General features: G+C 43.8%; 1 protein-coding gene across 2 annotated transcripts in view; it reads right to left on the bottom strand.

The window, feature by feature from the left end:
* GRIK4 (glutamate ionotropic receptor kainate type subunit 4) overlaps positions 1-19,848 on the bottom strand; it is a 453,432-nt gene that overhangs the window by 128,392 nt on the left and 305,192 nt on the right. The window lies entirely within an intron of this gene.

Genomic DNA, 19,848 nt, shown 5'->3' with positions numbered 1-19,848 from the left:
GCATCTGGGTAGCTCATCCTATTCCAACAAGCATGTATCGCATCCCCACTCTTTGCCAGGCTCTCTGCTAGGTACTAGGATACACAGATAGCTAAGAGTGGGTTTTTCTGGGAGTTCACAAGGAGGGAAGAATAAAATAAACAGAATGAGCTCCAAGAAATGCATGTATAAGATGCAGTGCATGGAGAAAGGAAAAAAACTAATGGTACCTGGTGGAGACAGGCTGGGAAATGACACTTGAGCGGAGCCTTGAAGCCTTGTATAGGTGTTTTCTAGGTGGAAATGTGGCTGGAGAAAGGCTATGCCAGAAAGAAGTGACCGCAAATCCAAAGGCATGGAGGTGAGGAAGGGCACAGCGTGCTCAGATAGCTGCCAGGGGCATGCTCTGATGGCAGCATTGTTCCTCAAAGTGGGGCCCAGAGAGTCAGGACCATAACAACCACCTGGGTTTCTTGAATAAAAATGAAGATTCTGCACCCCACCTGGGGCGTTGGCACTGGAGAGCTCAAGAGAATTCTCCCGGCAACCCACGGTCCTCAGCAAGCTGAAACCTGCAGGCATGAGTCCCACTGAGGCCAGTCAGTGCTATGGAGAAGAATGGCCCTGCTCAGGCATGGCTAAGCCTCGAGCCCTGGGCCTCCATGGACCTCTTTGGCCGTCTACAGGGAACCTGGACGAGAGGGCATGGATTGTTCAGGTCGCCAGTCCCCACGCCTGGCAAAACGCCTTCCAGTGGAGCCCGGTCACCTTCTTACACTGCAGTCCCATTCATCACACGTTCATTCCAAGGGCTTTGCACACAGCTCCATACCCCAGGAGCACGACCCCAGCCACTCACCCTGACGTGACAGATGGCAGCTGCCTGGGGCTTACTTTCTAGACAGGCAGAAACATTGCTTTCCTCTGGGCAGTCTCCTTTCCTTAAGACTTAGCTCCTTTAGCCCCTGGTGCCCCCTGCATCTTTGCTCACATCCACAGCCATTGTCAAGGCTTCGGGCTGCTGGCCTGAGCCCACCCTTGCCCAGAGCCCAGCCTCTTTAGCTTCGGCTTATAGAACAGAGTTACAAAGCTTCCTTTGGTGCCAGTGACCTCTCCCAGGAGTGGAGTCGGATGAGGATTAAGTATATTTTGGATCCTGCCACATTCCCAGTAGGGGAACACGGATGTACCCGGGAATGTATTGATTCGTTCAGCTGACATTCTCTCCCATCTCTCTAACAGGACAGCTGGCATACAGGGGCAGATGGATAACGAGGAGAGATGCATCTGGCTAGAGTGAGGCAGCTGGGCACAGAACCAGGCTGTCGTTGGGCAACCGAGGGGTCTCGCGGGCTGTGGCTGTGTGGTGTGACATGGACAATGCCTCTCCCCTCTGGGCTTCTTTGTCAAGGTAGCATCTCATCACTCCACCCCTTTCCTCTCCCTGCTCACGCAGCCTGATGGATGGAGGCGCATTTCAGGGGAGCCACGATGTCTTGCTTGTCCACAGACTCACAGTGGCAGTAGATGAGATGAGTGGATAAGGCCATGGGCTTTTTTGGCACCCAAATTCAGGTTCCACCCCACACTGGCTGTGTGCTCTTGGGCCAAGTCCTTAACCTCAACCGGCTTCAGATTCTCATTTTGTAACATGAGAACAGGTTGTTTCTAGGAATAAGCAAGATGTTGTATGCCAAAGGCTTAGCATCATGCCTGGCACGTGAGAAGGGCTCAGTACATGATAGTTACTGTATCATTACTGGGAAATTGTGGGCAACTTCAGGCGCTCTGCTTCTTTAGTTCCACTTGTCTTGGGAACCTGAGTTAGGAGGGTGTTTCCTTCAAAGTCATGTTCCAGCCCAAGTAAGAGGGAATGAGTTAATTACAGACAATTATAGACAGTGCATACAGAAGTCAACCAAACTGTCTTCCTGCCTTTTAATTCCTACCTTCTTATCCCTCAATTATATCCTATTTTCAAAGACCCCTTAAGATAAAAAGATTCCAGGAGCTTCCTTGATAATTTGTTCTATTTATAATGACTCATGGGAGAGCTTTTAGAAAGACAAGAAAGAGGGAGTGCATTCTCTTATTATAATTTCCCAGGACACTCTAGCCTTCTACTCCTTAAGCATCCTTATAGTTAGGAGATTCTTCTTATGTCTAAGCTCAGGCTCTCCTCATGCTATGAAAGACTTTTCTAAAAGAATATGGGAAACAGCTGACCATCACCAGTTTATATACAGAGAAAATCTAAGCCTATCTCCCAAAGCATGTTCCATAGAACAATAGCTATCCAGTAGATGTTAACAGAGATTTCATAAATACCAGGTTCCATGTTCAAATAAGGTCAGAGACTATTGCACATTATATCTTCCTTTTCAAGTTTTACAACACACACTAGCATATTAAGGTTCAAAGAAGTCCTGCCGCAAAACAGCTAGTTTAATTTTGGTTAGCCCAGCACTTTCCACACATATTGACCATGGCACATATCTTCCCCCAGAAACCAAGAGTGCCTCATACTAGTGTTTTATGGAAAATAATTTGGGAAAGACTACCTGAAACATACTCAGGGAATTGTGCATTATAAACACACACACAAAACAAATGGTAGTGGCATTTTACTGACAGGGACATTTCTTGGCCTTAACTAATTTCAGAATTGGAAGGGATTTTCTGCTGCCACCGTAAAGGAGCCCTCTGGGCTCACTCAGGCTCCCCGTGTCCCCGCCTTGGCCACATGCCAGGCTGGCGTGATCTTTGAGGATAAGAAAGGGCTGCTGGGTGTGGTTGGCCAGTATTGCTGCAGGGTCTCGTGGGGGCTTGTTCTCTTTTTATAAATGTCCAGGAAAGGAAACTCCTCAGGGCCCATGGGGCACGGATCCCCACGGTCCGATGCCAGGGGAGTTGGGGAGGAACAGAGCAGACGGCCCCCGGGGAAGGCCACGCAGAGATCAGGACCCGCGTCACCGACTACGCCAAGCGGCTGCGGCTTTATGACAGCCCTTGTGCAGCATCATGTTTTCGAGTGCAAGTCCTCACTCCACAGAGATGTGTCTGCCTCCTTTTTGAGCACACTGTGCACCTGCCGCGGCGCCCGATCCCTAGAAGCTGTTTGGCAAACCTGGGCTGAAGACATTTGGGGGCCTCGGGGCCCCCACGGTGCCCCTCGCCAATCGCTAATTGCAGTCTTCCACCTACGCCAGGTCTGAGAACATGAGCAGAATGTGTACCATCCCCTATTATCCTCCGGAAGTTGCATTATTGAATTTTGAAAAACACATTCTTGACAGCTTGTTTTCTTATCCCTGGGCTTTCTCATTAAAAACTTCGAAAATGTGCATGCACATGCGTGTGTGTGTGTGTGTTGCATCGATCCTGGTGCACACAATGATTTGCAGGGATCCGGAGAATTCCAGGTGAAGGCCGTGACCACAATAAACCCATGGGGACGTTATCCTGGGATGAAGGGGGTTTGGAACAGGGCCTGGGAGGAACGCCTCCTGGGCACTGGCTTGAGAGCGCTGCAGAAAGGTCACGTGGTGGTGAGGCATCACTTGCTCTGGCGGGCACTCCGGCTTTCAGGGGCCTCTCTGTGGATCCACCTGGGCCAGGAGGCAAGGGCAGGCTGGAGGGGGGAGAGGGCACTCATGGAGATGGGGCCTCGGGGTGGAGGTCTCAGGTCTTGGGTGGGGTGGTTGGAGGGCAAGGGGAGAGAGGGACTGGGAGTCTAGTGGGAGACCCGGGGCTGGGAATGGGACGATGCCTCACACCGCCCAGGGCCTGAGCATCAGGAAACGCACAACTTCAGTGCCAGGCGTTCGGGAGGGCAAGGGAGAAAGGAGAAGGAGAAGAGAACCTGTGGGAAGCTTCTGCACATGGCTGGGGGAGGAGAGTGTCCTCTCCGAGGAGCAGGTGTCCTTCGGCCTCGGCTACGCAGCTGTGTCCCATCAGTGGGGACCAGGTAGAGTCAACACCGGGGCAGAACAATCTCCGTCAATTAGAACTGCAGCCACGAGACTTTTTTTTTTTTTTTAACTTTATTTCAACTTCAAAAAATAAAATAATAGCTAAACTGCAGCTGAACAAATTATGCCAGCATTACTTTAAAAAATCCTGCCCTGGTGCATTTCTCTTATTTAATCCCCAAAACAAACTCGATGTTTCTCCAGTGTTATGAAAGATGAATAATGAGAAGATTGGTTAAATGACATGACCAAGGCCTCTTTGTCAATGTAGAAAAAAAAAATTTTAAATGCTTGATCAGATTCATATCTCATAAAACGAAACCCCATATTCTTTTGCTTTACTTTTAGCATTGCTATAGTACCTACTTCACCTTTGCTACAAAAATATTACAATAGTACTAAGTAGTTAGTACTGTAATAGTACTATTATCCCCATGTGTTACCATATTCTTAACACCATGTTATAGAGAAACGTTCTTGTATTTGTATTATTAACCATAATCTTCAATTACCATCGAAATCACTATATTAAACAGTGCCTAGATTAGCCTCTGGCTGTCTCTCAATTAACATTAACCCCCCTAGACTACCCCTGTCAGCCACAATCACATTTATAAATCAGCAGTGTTAGTTACACTCATTACAATGTGCTACCATCAACTCTATCCGTTTATAGGAATGAGGTTTTTTTTTTAAAGGAGGTATCAGGGCTTGAACCCAGGACTTTGTGTATGTGAAGCAGGCACTCAACCCCTGAGCTACCCCCGCTCCCACAAGACTTTTAATGACCCACACTCAGCTCCTGGACTTGACTTTGAGGAGAAAAGCAGGAAACCAAAACACGGGTCCAGACTGTGTCAAGTCAAGGCCATCTCCTCACCCTGATTCACCACCTGGGCCTGGGAGGCGGCAAAACAGGGGAGAAGCAGCGTTCTGTGGCGCACTCTCAGCCCAGCAGCCTCTCCTTTGTGTTCCTAACCCAGTATGTGCGTTACTATTTTCCCAGCAACCTAAACTAAATACTTCGAAGCCAGCCTCGACTCCCTTTACTTTTAACTCCACATCCAGCCAGTTGCCAATTCCTCCCACAGTCTCTTGAATCTCTCTTTTCCAGCCTGCCTCATCATTTCTCCTTTGCAATAGCTGCTCCAGTCTCCATGCTCTCAGGAGGCACGACCACTTTATTGCTCAACTCCCAGGTGCTGTGACCTCGATGACAATGAGAGTGGTGTCCCCTGGAGTTGTGTGACACGTCGACCTCATCATGAGACAGCGGGACGGAGTAGAAAGAGCACAAGTTCTGACATAAGACCGGTCTGGGTTCAAATCCCGGTTTGGTCACTTAGTGGTTAGGCAACCGGACTAGTTTCCTAGGACTGCCACAGAAAATCACTACAAACTTGGTGGCTTAAAGCGAACAACAGGAACTGGTTCTCTCACAGCTCTGGAGGCCAGAAGTCCAGAACCAGCGTGCTGGCAGGGCTGGTCCCCTCCGGCGGCTCTGGGGTAGAACCCGCTGCAGGCCTCCAGCTGGCCTCCGGAGACCTTGGCATGGGCCTGCCCAGCCCCCACCTCTGACCCCCTCTTCTGAGTGTCTCTAGGTCTATGGGAGTCAAATCCTCCTCTCCTTTCTAAGGACACCCACCTAACTCCACAGTCACCTCGTCCTGAGATCCTTAATTATATCTGCATAGACCCTTTTCTCCCATGAGGTCATATTTATGGGCACCAGGCGTTGAGATCTGGACAGATCTTTTTGAGGGATACAATTCCATGCACTGTAAGAACTGGGCAGGACATTCATCTCTGTGAGCGCGGAGTTTGCTTGCCCATAAATTGCAGATAATAACCTTGCCGGGGCAACCCGCAGGTTCCTCGTGCGTCGTGGGCACTCGCTATATGTGAGTCCTCTTCTGTCCCAGGGCAACCATCCCGCACGCTGCTGGTGCTGCTGAAGAGGGTGCACTGCTCCACTGCAGCAGCCCCTCTTCTGCTCCCTGGAGCAACCCCACTCTCCTGCCTCCTCCTGGTCCCCATGCTGAAGTCAGACCCCGCCAATGTACGTGGCTGGCCGGGGGCCTTCTCCTCTGTCTTTCTCTTCCCTCCCAATAGCTAAGAAGCTATTCTTAGAAGCTATTCTTCGCCACCTGTCAAATGAGAAAAGTTCTGCCAAATAAGTCACTCGAAGGTGTTAATTGCTTGGTGTGGCTATGGGAGGAGAGACAGAAGGCTTGAGTTGAAACTCCAGATCTTTCAATCAATAAAAAGAACAAAACAATAACAACAATAATAATAATGACTGCGATTTATTGACCACAGCCCTGTGTCAGGCAGAGCTAAGCACTTCACAGTCATGACCTCATTTCCTCCTGACAGCAGCCGTATGGCGTGGGAGTTAGCCTTGCTGGGTTAGAGCACCCAGAGGAGTAAAGTGACTTTCCCAAGGCCGCACGAATGGTAAACAACAGAGTCTGGGGGGACAATTACCAGACATTGTATGTCCTCCCATGGCCCACTGGATGGAACATGGGAGAGTGTGGGCTATGATGTGGACCATTGAACGTGAGGTGCAGCAGTGCTCAGAGATGTATTCACCAAACACAATGAATGTCTCATGATGATGGAGCAGATTGTTGCTATGGGGGGAGGAGTGGGGTGAAGGGGGTGGGGGATATATGGGGACCTCATATTTTCTGAATGTAATAAAAATATAAATAAATTTAAAAAAAAAACACAACAGAGTCTGGATTCAAACCCAGCCCCACCTGCCCTCAGAGTCCCCGCTTGACGCTCCTGGTACTGTTTACACATTAAGACGTGGCCTTGCTGTGGGGGCAGCAAGGGGTAGAGGTTGTGGTTGTGCTATAAAATAACCAGAAAACTTGAGTGAAAATTGATTTCAGAATACACATGTCAATTTTAAGACCAGTGAGAAGATTTGCATCTACAAAGGAAACCCTGGGGGTCCAGGTGAGCAAAAGGATTGCCCAATATCAATGAAACCTGTACATGAGAAGGGTTTTAACCACAAAGGGGCCTGGGGCTTCGTCCGGGCTCCTGAATGAGAACCTGAGCAGTCATCTTGACCTTGACAAAATGGGAGGGCTAAGAGAACACATCCCTTCAGCATGAAGAACCCAGAGAAGGAATAAGAGCAAACAGTAGGGTGCAGCAGGTGGGAAAGAATTAGAAATAACTGCAGCATAATGGGACACCTTCTATCCCTATCGTTAGAAGGGTCCTTATTAAGAAAGGAGGCTGGATTTTGTCAAATGCCTTTGCTATATAAATGGAGATGATCACGTTGTTCTTCTCCTTTGATTTTCTAATGTTGAACCACCTTTGCATACCTGGCATAAAACCCACTTGATCATGGTGTATAATTCTTTTAACGTGCCCTTGGATTTGATTTGCAACTATTTTGTCGAGGATTTTTGCATCTCTATTCATAAGAGAAATTGCCCTATAGTTTTCTTTTCTTGTAGTACCTTTATCTGGCTTTGGTATTAGAGTGATGTTGGCCTCATAGAGTAAGTTAGGCAGTGTTCCCTCCTCTTCAATTATTTGGCAGAATTTGAGCAGGATTGGTATTAAATTTTCTTGGAATGATTAGTAGAATTCATCTGTGAAACCATTTGTCACCTGGGATTTTCTTTATTGGGAGATTTTTGATGACTGATCCAATCTCTGCTTGTATCTGGTATGTTGAGATTTTCTGTTTCCTCTAGATACAGTGTAAATTGTTTCTGTGCTTTTAGGAATTTGTTCATTTCATCTAGGTTTTCTAATTTGTTGGAATACAGTTGTTCAATCTCCTCTTATGAGCCTTTTTATTTCTGTGAGGTCAGTAGTTACGTCCCCCCCCCCCCCCCCCCGCCGCCATTCCATATTTTATTTGTGTCTTCACTTTTTTTTTCTTTGTCAGTCTAGCTAAGGATTTGTCAATTTTATTGATCTTTTCAGAGAACCAACTTTTGGTTTTGTTAATGCTCACTATTGGTTTATTATTATTATTATTCATATTTCTTTCTGCTGTAATGTTTGCTATTTCTTTCCTTCTGCTTGCTTTGGATTTAGTTTGCTGTTCGTTGTCTAGTTCCCCCAGGTGTGCAGTTAGAGCTTTGATTTTAGCTCTTTCTTCTTTTTAATGTAAGCATTTAGGGCTATAAATTTCCCACTCAGCACTGCTTTTGCTGCATCTTATAAGTTTCTTTGAAAAAAACAAATAGTTTAAGTATTTTATTAGTTTGCAACTAAGCTTGTTAACACTATATAATGAAAATGTACAAAGAATAATGTTGCAGTTTTTGGTTAGAGTTAAGTCAAAGACACTCATTAATAAGGAATCTTTGAATGTAAATATTCCAGAAATTTCTATAACCCATCTGATCAGAACAACTGTGAATATTACCTTACTTTGGAAGGTATTGGCATGCATTTCAATTAAATTCAGACTTTTTCAAAATAAGCCCTAATTAACAAAACTATTCTAAATAGAACTTTCCTTTCCAGAAGCAATAATAAATGAAACAAGGCATTTTGTAAAATGGGGTCCTGAACAAGTCACAGTAAAAACTAAATATATACTGAACTTTCACTTCTTCAAAACAGAAGCTACTTTCTGTTCCTCAGCCTTGGAAACAAAGTGAAGAACAGCCTGTAAGCAACCTCAGGCAGGGGGCTGTCAAAACAAAGCTCAAGCAGTTGAATCCAGACACCTTTTAAAATAATTTGGGGAAACCTGGCCAAATGATCCAAATTCTGCCCTAGTATTAAGAGCTGTGCTCTGGGACCTGGCACAGCCCCATGCTCTCCTATGCTATTATGGAACAAAGCCTCATGTTCCTGTTACAGGGGAGATCTTTTCCCTGGAGAGGTTCAGTGTCCAGAGAGTTCTTTGATTGTGCAAATGAGGTGAGTGCAGCCTCCACGTGGGTATTTAAGGCTTGGAGTGAAAGTATTTTTCTAACACAGCGGGACAGAGTCCATGTGTCCAATGGCCCATCTCCAGTTTGTTCTAATTCCTTACCCCACATTTGCAGATCTAGACTGCAGACCTTTGCTATGTCATCATAATCACATCTAAAGTCCACCCTAACTTATGATTCATATTCTGTGCCTGGAAACAGTCCCTGTATTTAACAATAATACCGACACATAAAACAATCCACTGTTATAACTTACATGGTCACAAAACATTAATGATCTTCTGTAGACCAAGCAAATGTTTTAACCACATTTATTGCACATCAAATTCATAGCCAGAATCCCCAAGATAAAAAAAATTGACACAATACAAATAATAACTTAAAATACGCATACACACACATACACACACATACACACACATACTTGTAACAGAACTGTGCTTGGGGAAACTCCATTTGTTGAGTGCCACTGAAGGCATATTTGCTAAATTGTGGCTTCAGGTTTCTTGTTTGGAAAATCTATCACAGTAGGGCACAGGTGTTTACGGATGAGTAGGAAAGAAAGATACGCTTGTGGCAACCAGAAAGTTTCAAGGTCTTTTAAGTTGTATAAAATGGAGCCGCAGAAATGGTTAAGCATTCTCAAGATGCACAGTTGGAACTGAAATGGGATATCAAACCAGTTGCAAAAAGTGTACAGCAGCCATCTCTTGAGGTCAAACCCAGTACTTGGATATGCAAGAAGTCTCCAGGACACGTAGCTTGTTGGTTTTGTCCCATATTGTAACATAATCTGGTCATTTGTGAATTTCACAAAAGATTGATTTTGTTTTTCTGGTTTGGCATTGAGGATTTGCTCACACTCCTTCCAAATTTTAACTTCATAGTTTTTTCCCCCCACGAGGTGGCTCACTTTTCTGTTTGCTTGTTGTCCCCGTTCAATGTGTGTGCTTGTTGTGTCTGCTCATTGTCTCTGCTCATTGTGTCCACTCATTATCTGCTTGTGTTCATTAGGAGGCAACAGGAACTGAACCTGAGACTTCCCATGTGGGAGGTGGGTGCCCAACCACTTAAGCTACACCTGCTTCCTGCTCGTTCATCAACTTGTTGCATAGCTCATCTTCTTTAGGAGGCACCGGGCCAAACCCAGGATCTCCTATATGGGAGGTGGGCACCCAACTTCTTGAGCCATATCCACTCCTCTTCATAGTGTTGGTTTTTTTTATTTTTAGGTTTTTAAAAATTGTCTTTTTTTAAAGATACATAGATCACATAAACTGTAACATTAAAAAATATGAGGTTCCCATATACACCACTCCCCACCCCCCTACCCCCACTACTCTCACATCAACCTCTTTCATCAATGAGGCACATTCATTGCCTTTGGTAAATACATTTTGGATCACTGTTACACCACATGGATTATAGTTTACATTGTAGTTCACACTCTCCCCCAGTCCATTTCTTCCATTGCTAGAGTCACAATATTTCTATAGTAGAATACCAGTAAGTCCACTCTAATCCATGTTTTATCACTCCATCCTGTGGACCCTGGGATGGCTATGTCCAGTCCACCTCTAAATTGAGAGATTCCACCTGGTTGATGGATGTGATTCTCCTGGTTGCAGTTGTAGACTCTCTTGGTTACCTGGTGTGGTACTTGACCATCCTCACCTCCCTGTTAGCTGGCCTGTGTAAGTCCAATGAACCAGAGCATAGGTACTGCAACTCCACTGAGGCTCAGGGCCCAGCCAGCACATGGATACTCCAGAAATTCAAGTCTCCTGAGCATACATCAACCCCAGCACCAACCACAGGTTCAGTAAAAGTGACACAAGAGGCATGTGTAGAGAGGTCACATCTGGGTCCAACTTCATCACACCCAGAAGCACAAATTCCAAAGTAGGGCCCATTGGCAAGGCACTGAACTCCAGAGTCATCTGCCATGACCATAGAACCTGTTTGTCTTCATAGCCCTCAGGAGCACCACTACTTGGGGTTGGATCTACTTTGGCTATCTCTCGGATCCTGCAGAAATGCATAAGCATGACCCCTCTCGTCAGACTCATTTTGAAGTCTTTAGCCACATAAACTCATTTGTCTTTACCATTTCCCCCCTTTATTCAAGGTCTTTTTCTAGTTGAATTCACCAGTTAGTGATTGGTAGTAATTCCTTGGCACCTGGGAGGCTCATTCCCAGGAGTCATGTCCTGCACTGGGGTAAGGTAATGCATTTACATGCTAAGTTTGGCTTAGAGAGTGGCCACATTTGAGCAACATGGAGGTAACTCTTAGGCACCCTGCAGCTCTAGGCCTAGTTGGAATTTCAAGCACACAGGCTCATAAGCATAGTCATCAATATCAAGGACCCATCACTGGACCATCCTTCTTCACTGGTCTTTGCCCTTGCTCTTGTGGGATTGTTGCTGTTCCATTGGGGAATGCGACAGAGCTCCCCTGGCTAGGAACTCAGCACTCCCTCAGTTGTTATGTGTACCTCTACCTACTATAACAATACCCAATGAATATCTGAACATATTTATGTACCCTATATACATGCCCTGGAGAACTCCCTCCCACCCATGCATCCCCCATCAATGACACCCAACACCAGTGCTCCTCTCCTGCCATAGTTGATCCCCTCTGTAATCCAAAACTTCAAAAATGAAGCCTAACATATTTCCAAATTCAATTAGTAGGAAAATGAAATAGTAATGATAGGTTTAAGGATTAGAAATTGAATACATAATAATTTGGAAAAACTAAAATAAAGTAAAAAATAAATTGGGGTATTAAAAAATGAAAAATACAAAACTTTTTTTTGATGGAGGGTAAGTTGGAATAATATGTGAGCGTCCCTTAAAACTCTATGAAGTAGACTTTTAAGACTTGACCAGGGAGAGGATTAGGTGTGGTTCAGTTGGTTGAGTGCCTGCTTTGCATGTATGAATGTATGAGGTTCCAGGTTCAATCCCTAGTACCTCTTAAAAAAAAAAAAAGATGTAATGGAGAAGACTTGACCAGGTGCCATGAGTGCTGAGGAGTAAGGATGACTTTCTGAAGTACAAGCTTCACTCTGATTAAGAAAAACTTTTAAATGTCTCCACCTCTGGTAATGACTATATTCTTGTTTATGTTCTGAAAAATTTGCTCCAGAGTTGGAAACTGTCTCTCACTACCTGGAGCAGTGGGTGCTATAGAGTAGGCAGCATCTGAGAATAGGTGGGATCTGTGTCTGAAGTGGCGGTGGCTCAGCATCCAGGGGCCTAAGGCCTGGAGTGGACCTGGACAGAGGGGCACAATGCTGCTGCTTGGGGGAGCAAGGGTTCAACAGTGCTGCCTTGGACTCCATTGGCACTTCAGTGTCACCTGGCATGCCATGCCACTGAGGGGCCAGGGACCAGGAGCAGATGTGGTGGTAACTGTGACCTACCTATCCCGTAAGTTTTGATAAATTGTCCTCTCATTTTCATTGCCTTAAGATACTGATTTCCCTACAATTTCTTCTCTAACACACTGAATGTTTAAGAGTATGTTATTTAACTCCCATATATTTTTGAATTTTCCAGTTCTCTGCCTATTATTGACTTCTAGTTTCATTCCTTTATGGTTAGAGAAGATACTTGGATAATTTCAATATTTTTAAATTTATTGAGACTTGTTTTGTGACCCAGTACATGGTCTATCTTGAAGAATGATCCATGTGCATTTGAGAAGAATGTAAAGGCTGCTGTTTTCAGGTACAATGTTTTGTGTATATGTTAGGTCTAGTTCATTTATCATATCATCCAAGCTCTCCTTATTGATCTTTTGTCTAGATGTTTTATCTGTTGATGAGAATGGAGTATTAAAGTCTCCAACTATTACTGTAGAGGTATCTATTTCTCCCTTCAGTTTTGCCAGTGTCTGCCTTATGTATTTTGGGGCACCAATGGTAGGTACATAAATATTTATGATTGTCATTTCTTCTTGGTGGATTGTCCATTTTATTAATATATAGTGTCCTTCTTTGTCTCTTATATCAGCTTTTGACTTAAAGTCTATTTTGTCTGATATTGGTATAGCTGCTCTACCTCTTCTTTGGTTACCATTTGCAGGTGTGGCAGTTTGATATTGTTCATGAATTCCAAAAATAGATATTGGATTATATTGTAAACTGGTCTGTTCCACTGGGCATATTAGCTTATATTGCAATCAGAGGTTTCACTCTTACTTGATTAAATAATGATTAAGGCTTTGATTGGACCATGTTAGTGGGATGTTGAGTCCCTGCCCCCTTGGCGTAGAGAAGGGAGTGCAGAGAAGGGAAGTGGGAGTTTTGAGTCTGGAACCTGGGAAGTAAACACACAGAGAAGCAGATACATGAGAAAGGAGAGAAGTCTCCATTAGACACTACAGAGGTGCCAGGAAGAGAGATGAGCTGTTTGCCTGAGTGTTTACAGCTGGCCTTGTGGAGAGAACGAGCAGCGGAGCCCGGAGAGAAACAAGCCCCAGGAAGAGAGGAACTAGGATGCCTAAACTCTTGGCAGCCATCTTGAGCCAACACATGGCAACAGACTTTGGTGAGAGAAATAACTTATGCTTTACAGCCTGGTAACTGTAATCTTCTACCCCATGTAAATACCCTTTATAAAAGCCAACAGATTTCTGGTATTTTTCATCAGCACCCCTTTTGGCTAATACAGCATGGTATACCTTTTTCCATCTTTTCAGAAAACTTTAAACCTATTTGTGTCTTTGGATCTAAGGCGAGTCTCTTATAAATAAAATATAGTTGGATGAATCATGCTTCTTTATCCATTCTGCTAATCTGGGTCTTCTGATTAGGGAGTTTAATCCACTAAAATTTGGTGTTATTACTATAAAGGCAATACTTCAGTCATTTTGTCCTTTGGTTATTAATAGGTCATATCTTTTTTGGGTCTCTCTTGTTCCTTATTATAGTCTCCCTTTCTGTATAGTTGGTCTTTTGTGATGTATCTGATACTTTTCTCATTTCTGTTTCTTTATATTTTTTAAAATATTCTTTGTGGTTATCCTGGGGTTTATATTACACAACCTACATACATCTATAATATACTAATTTGAAAAGATACTAACTTAGCTTCAAAGCATACATGTTCTATGCTCCTGTATGCCTCTGTTTCCTCTTTTTATGTTATTTTTGTCCTACTTCATCACTTTATATTTTGCGTGTCCGTTATCAGGAAATAGGCCTTTTTCTTGTTCAATTGTATTCTGGCTTTCACAGGAATTAAAGAATAGAGTTGTATATCAAGAATACAATGCTATTGGGTTTTGCATTTACCTTTTAGTTACCCTTACTGAAGATCTTCATTTCATCACATTACTCCAAGCCTCTCTTTCCCCTCTTTTCCTTTCAAATTGCAGAACTTCCATTAGTAATTCTTGAAGGGTAGGTATCTTTTTGAAGAACTCTTACCAATTTCTGTTTATCTGTGAATATTTCAAACTCTTGTTCATTTTTGAAGGACAATTTTGCTGGAAAAAGAATTTTTGACTGTCAGTTTTTCTCTTTCAATACCTTGATTATATCATCCCACTGCCTTCTCACTACCCCAGTTTCTGATGAGAAATTGGCTCTTAGTCTTATTGAGGATCCTCAATATGATGAATAAATGTGATGAATATGATGTATGTGATGAATCACTTTTCTCTTGCTGCTTTCAAAGTTCTCTCTTCATCTTTGGCTTTGATATTTTGATTAGTATGTGTCTCAGAGTAGGTCTGTTAAGATTTATTTTGTTTGGAGTATGTTGTGTTTCTTGGACATATTTATTTGTCTTTCATAAAAGTTGGGAAACTTTGGGCCATTATTTCCTCAAATATTCTTTGTGCCCCTTTTCCCCCTTCTCTTCTCCTTCTGGGACACCCATGACCCATATGTTTGTGCACTCAAATCCCTGCTCATTTCCTTTCTGTTTTTTTCTTGATCTGGTCTTCTGACAGTATTATTTTCATTGTCCAGTCTTCTAATTCACTTATTCTTTCTTCTGCCTATTCAAATATGCTCTGTACACTTCTAGTGTATTTTTTAAAAAAGATTAATTTATTTATTTCTCTCCACACCCTCATTGTTTGCACTTGTTATGTCTGTTTGTCTTCATTGTTTCTTATTTTTTTAGGAAGCACCAGGAACCAAACCCAGGACCTCTGATGTTGGAGGGAGATGCCTAATTTCTTGAGTCACCTCTGTACCCTGATTTGTTATGCCTCTTATTATGTTTTTTTTTTTCCTTCTTGTGCCTCTTGTTGCATCATCATGTTGTGTCAGCTTGCCATGCCTGCCTGTTGTGTCAACTCGCTGTCTTGCTTGTCTTCTTTAGGAAGCACTGGGAACCTCCACTCCCTGCTTTTCATTATGTTTTTTCATCTTGTGTCTCTTGTTGCTTTATCTTATTGTATCAGCTTGCCATGCCTGCCTGTTATGGTCAGCTCTCTGTCTTCTTTAGGTGGCACCGGAAACTGAACCAGAGACCTCCCATGTGGTAGGCAGGAGCTCAATCGCTTGAGCCACTGCTGCTTTCCAGCTTCTAGTGTATTTTTTTTAAGATTTATTTTTATTTATTTATTTCTCTCCCCCAGTTGTCTGCTCTATGTGTCCATTCGCTGTGTGCTCTTCTGTGACCACTTCTATCCTTATCAGTGGCACTGGGAATCTTTGTTTCTTTTTGTTGCATCATCTTGTTGTGTCAGCTCTCCATGTATGTGGCACCATTCTTGGGCAGACTGTACTTTCTTTTGTGCTGGGCAGTTCTCCTGATGGGGCTCACTCCTTGTGTGTGGGGCTACCGTACGCAGGGGACACCCCTGTGTTGCACGGCATTCCTTGCACACATCAGCACTGTGCGTGGGCCAGCTCCACATGGGTTAAGGAGGCCTGGGGTTTGAACCGCGGACCTCCCATGTGGTAGGCAGACAGCCTATCCATTGGGCCGAGTCCGCTTCCCAGTGAATTTTTTTTTTATATTCATTTTATTTATTTCTCGCCCCTCCCTCCATTGTCTGCTCTCTGTGTCCATTCACTGTGTATTCTTCTGTGATGCTTGTATTCTCATTAGGCACCTCCAGGAACCAATCCTGGGACCTTCCAGAGTGGGAGAGAGGAGATCATTCTCTTGCACCACCTCAGTTCCCTGGTTGACTGTGTCTTTTTATTGTCTTTCTTTGGTGTCTCTTTTGTTGTACCATTTTGCTGTGTCAGCTCTCCGCATGTTAGCACTCCTACATGGGGCAACACTCAGAGTGGGCCAGCACTTCGTGTGGGCCATCTCACCACATGGACCAGGTTGTCTTTACCAGGAGGCCCTGAGTATCGAACCCTGGACCTCCCACATGGTAGATGGTAGCCCAATCACATCAGTCACATCCGCTTCCCTCTAGTGTATTTTTAATCTCTACTATTGTACCTTTCATCTCCATATTTTCTGTTATGTTTCTTTTTATACTTTCAAATTCTTTTTGCTCACACATTGTCTTCTTCATATCCTTTAATTCTTTATGCACATTTTCCTTTACCTCCTTGAATTGACTTAGCAGATTTGCTTGAACTTATTTGATTAGTTGTTCGAAGTTCTGTGTCTCCTCTGAAGTTTCACTTTTTTCTCTTTACAGAGCCATATCTTCCTGTTTCTTAGCATGGCTTGTAATTTTTTGCTGATGTCTAGGTATTTGGTTATCCTGAGGAATTAACTCTGAAGGTCAGTTTCTTCTTCTTGTCTAAGGTTTTATTGTTGATTGCCCTTGTGTTAAGGTTCTTTCTTTGATCCTTGGTCCAATTTATTCTAGACCTTTAGAGTAGCCTGTGTTTAACTATTCAGATTTTCTCAGTTCTTCTCATATGAATCTTGCCCTGGATATGCAGTACAATTTTTAAGACTGTACTTTTTGTGCAATTGTTTCACCTCCAGGAGAAAGTATCACTTCTTCTGTTCCTTCTCCAGGAATCTTGATCTGTTCTGTTTGTTTTTTATAGAGTTTTCTCCCCAGCTTTAATGATCTGTTTAAATTCTCTCCCTCATTTAGTACCCCCTTTTCCTTAAACTTCTCAATTTTGGGACCCCTCCTCTCTTAACAGAAGTTTAGTCTAAACACACACCCCTTATATCCTATAAGGCTTTTCTGCCTTTGGTTTCCTCCCTGTTAGGGTATCCCCACCTTGGGGAGCTAGACGGGGTCAATGTAGAAAGGTGGATCTCTCCAGAAAAGTCCATTCTGTGCTCAGATGGTCCAGTCAACAGAAACTGAATTGAGTGCTTGCACCTCTTGCCAACAATTCTGGTGTGACCTCTCTCCTCCCACCCCCACCTAAGGAGGCCCTTAGGTATGCAGCACAACTTAGCAGCTTGTGTTCCACCCTGGGTCTCTATGCCTGGATTTGTGTGGGGTTCTAACTTGCCGCTGTGAGTGTCTCTTACAGCAGAGTTTCTTAATAAGAGGTCAATGAGTTTGAATAGATATTCAAAGAAACATTCTTTTGGGGACATGTTGGTGGGGGTGGGATATATTTATTAAATAATATACAGTATAGTGTGGGCTTAGTAAGGGGTCCATGGTTTTCACCTAACTCACAAAGGGTCCGTGGAACAAAAAAAAGGTTAAGAACCCTACTCTACAGTATGCATCTGTGGCTGGAGGGACTAGGTCATACTGTCTCTGTGCAACTCCAAAACTGTGAGGGATTAAGTGAGGGTGAGGGATCCAGTCTGAAGATCTGGGACAGAAATTTCCTATCTCATCTTGGAGGTTAGTTTTCTTTTTCTTTGATTCAGCATTTACAGAGTCCTTCTCCAGTCTCTCTCATTCTTCAGAGTTCTCAGCAAGTGGGATTTGTTCTTTTATTAGTTGGTTCTGAGGGAAGATTTTTTCAGGGGATGTCTTACATCATCATGTTTATGCCATCACTCTTCCCCAGTTGGGTTCTGAGCTTATTTGCATACCCGCCACTCTAGAACTTTTCTTATTCTCCATCATCCCCTTGAAAGTGCTACTTCCAACAGGTCCTTGCTTCTTATCTTCTTTCACCCAGGGCTCAGGTTTTGATCCCCTCTCCTGCATGTTCAGCCCTGGCCCCTAACTGCCTTGAAGGGGATGCTAGCAGCCTTATATCACCCAAAGCACAAGTAATTTATTGAACATCAAGTTATTATTGAGTATAACAATATTAAATCCTTTCATTGATGTGGCTCTACATAGGTAACTGAGCATTTTTCTATCTCTCTTTTGTTTCTACACTTCTGCACTTGGGGGTTGACAGGAAAAGACATATTCGTATTTCCTTTTGGTGGAAGAAACTGGAGTGTTCAGGAATTAAGATAGATTGGGCCTAAGATTCAGATACTTGGCATCCAGGACAGTACATATTCTCCTCTTCTCTGCTGTGTGGTCAGTACTGGGCTACCCCACTAGGAGACATGGTGGAAACACATGGCCCCTTCATTGTGGCTGTTAATGACTGGCAACATTAAATGTGTTCACCCCAAAGATTGAGAACATCCAAAGATTCCAATTTCTTAATCCTTTATTATGAAGCTAGAATGGTGCAAGATATCCTTAAGACTATGTCACTCTTAAACTTGACCTTCTTATCTTTTCACCCCAATCTGATCCCTTCCCATGGTTTCTCTCTGTGACTGTGACCATTACCCACCTATCATTCAAGCCAGAATTCGGGACTTATCCTCCACTTCTTCCATTCTCTCACCCTCCACATCTCATTTATTCATTCATTCATGGTCATTCAAGACCATTTTACTTCCTTACCATCTCTAATCCATACCCCACTTTCTATCCCCATTACCTCTTCCTCAGTTCAGTCTCACCAGCTTTTTCCTGAACTTTGGACCAATTGGTTTCCCTTCCTCTAATATTACATTTCTCCAAGTTCATTCTCCATGCTATTACTGGAGGGATCTTTCTAAACTATATTTGATCATGACCTACCTTACCCAATACTCTTTACTGCATACAGGACAAAAGCAAATTCCTTAGCTAGACATATACATCTTTTCTTGCTATGATTCCTATTTACCCCTCTCCTCATTTCTCACCTTAACCTCCTTCATCACTCAAATGAGGTAGAACTGGCCACTGCCTCATTTGTGCTGCCATGGTACCTCAAATGTACACCTACCATCAGCTAGAGCTTTTAATCACGAGTTTGTTCATACCCCAAGGATGAGGTGCTGCTTGGAGGAAATGGACTTACAGTACCAGTGTCTACTCTGCTACATTGCACACAGAGAGAAGTCATTGTTTGCTGACAGAATAACTATAGGAAGGAAGAATCTGTCAGGCTTTCCCTCCTCTCACCCATGGGCAACCTGATCTTCTTGACTGCCCAAGGCTCATCTTCACAGATAGAGCCATTCATTTCTCCCAGGACCGAGGCATGGCAAAGGCCACTCCTCAGACCCTTATCTCACCAGTCCCTTCTTAGCCTTTCCAGGAAAGCCCTGGAGCTGCCAGGAGTCCAGAAACTCCTGGGTACCCCTGATCTCCTTTGCCTCTCCCAGAGTCCATCTAACTATGGTACCTCTCTGCTTATTTATCTGCATCAAAGCCTGTACTCTCTGCAGGCTAGGAGATTGCTTTTTGTATAATAGGTCTTTGAAGAAAGTAGCAGCTGGGAGGCTAATTCATACCTGCCAGTGAATTCTATCTAATGGGGATTTGGTCCTAAATCTCTCGGCTCCCAGCTCTCCTGGATTCCTCTTCCTGCGTGTTTCCTATTCATTTATCCCCATGACCCGAGCATGTATATATAATCCTCCAGGAACTCTATGTCTCTTCTCTGCTTCTCTTTCCCAACGTGAGTCCACAAACAGGACTTCAAAGGTACCCAGCAGTTGGGACTATCTTCATTTTGTATTTAGAAGACTGTTCTATCCCTCTGGGCACTAAATTAGTAGTTATTAACTGTGTAGCAGAAACTCAGTGGGGCAAACTGA

Source organism: Dasypus novemcinctus, chromosome 27 (assembly GCF_030445035.2).
Source record: "Dasypus novemcinctus isolate mDasNov1 chromosome 27, mDasNov1.1.hap2, whole genome shotgun sequence".
Lineage (NCBI taxonomy): Eukaryota > Metazoa > Chordata > Mammalia > Cingulata > Dasypodidae > Dasypus > Dasypus novemcinctus.
Note: the sequence above shows the minus strand (reverse complement) of the source record. Positions and strands in the feature narration are given on the sequence as shown.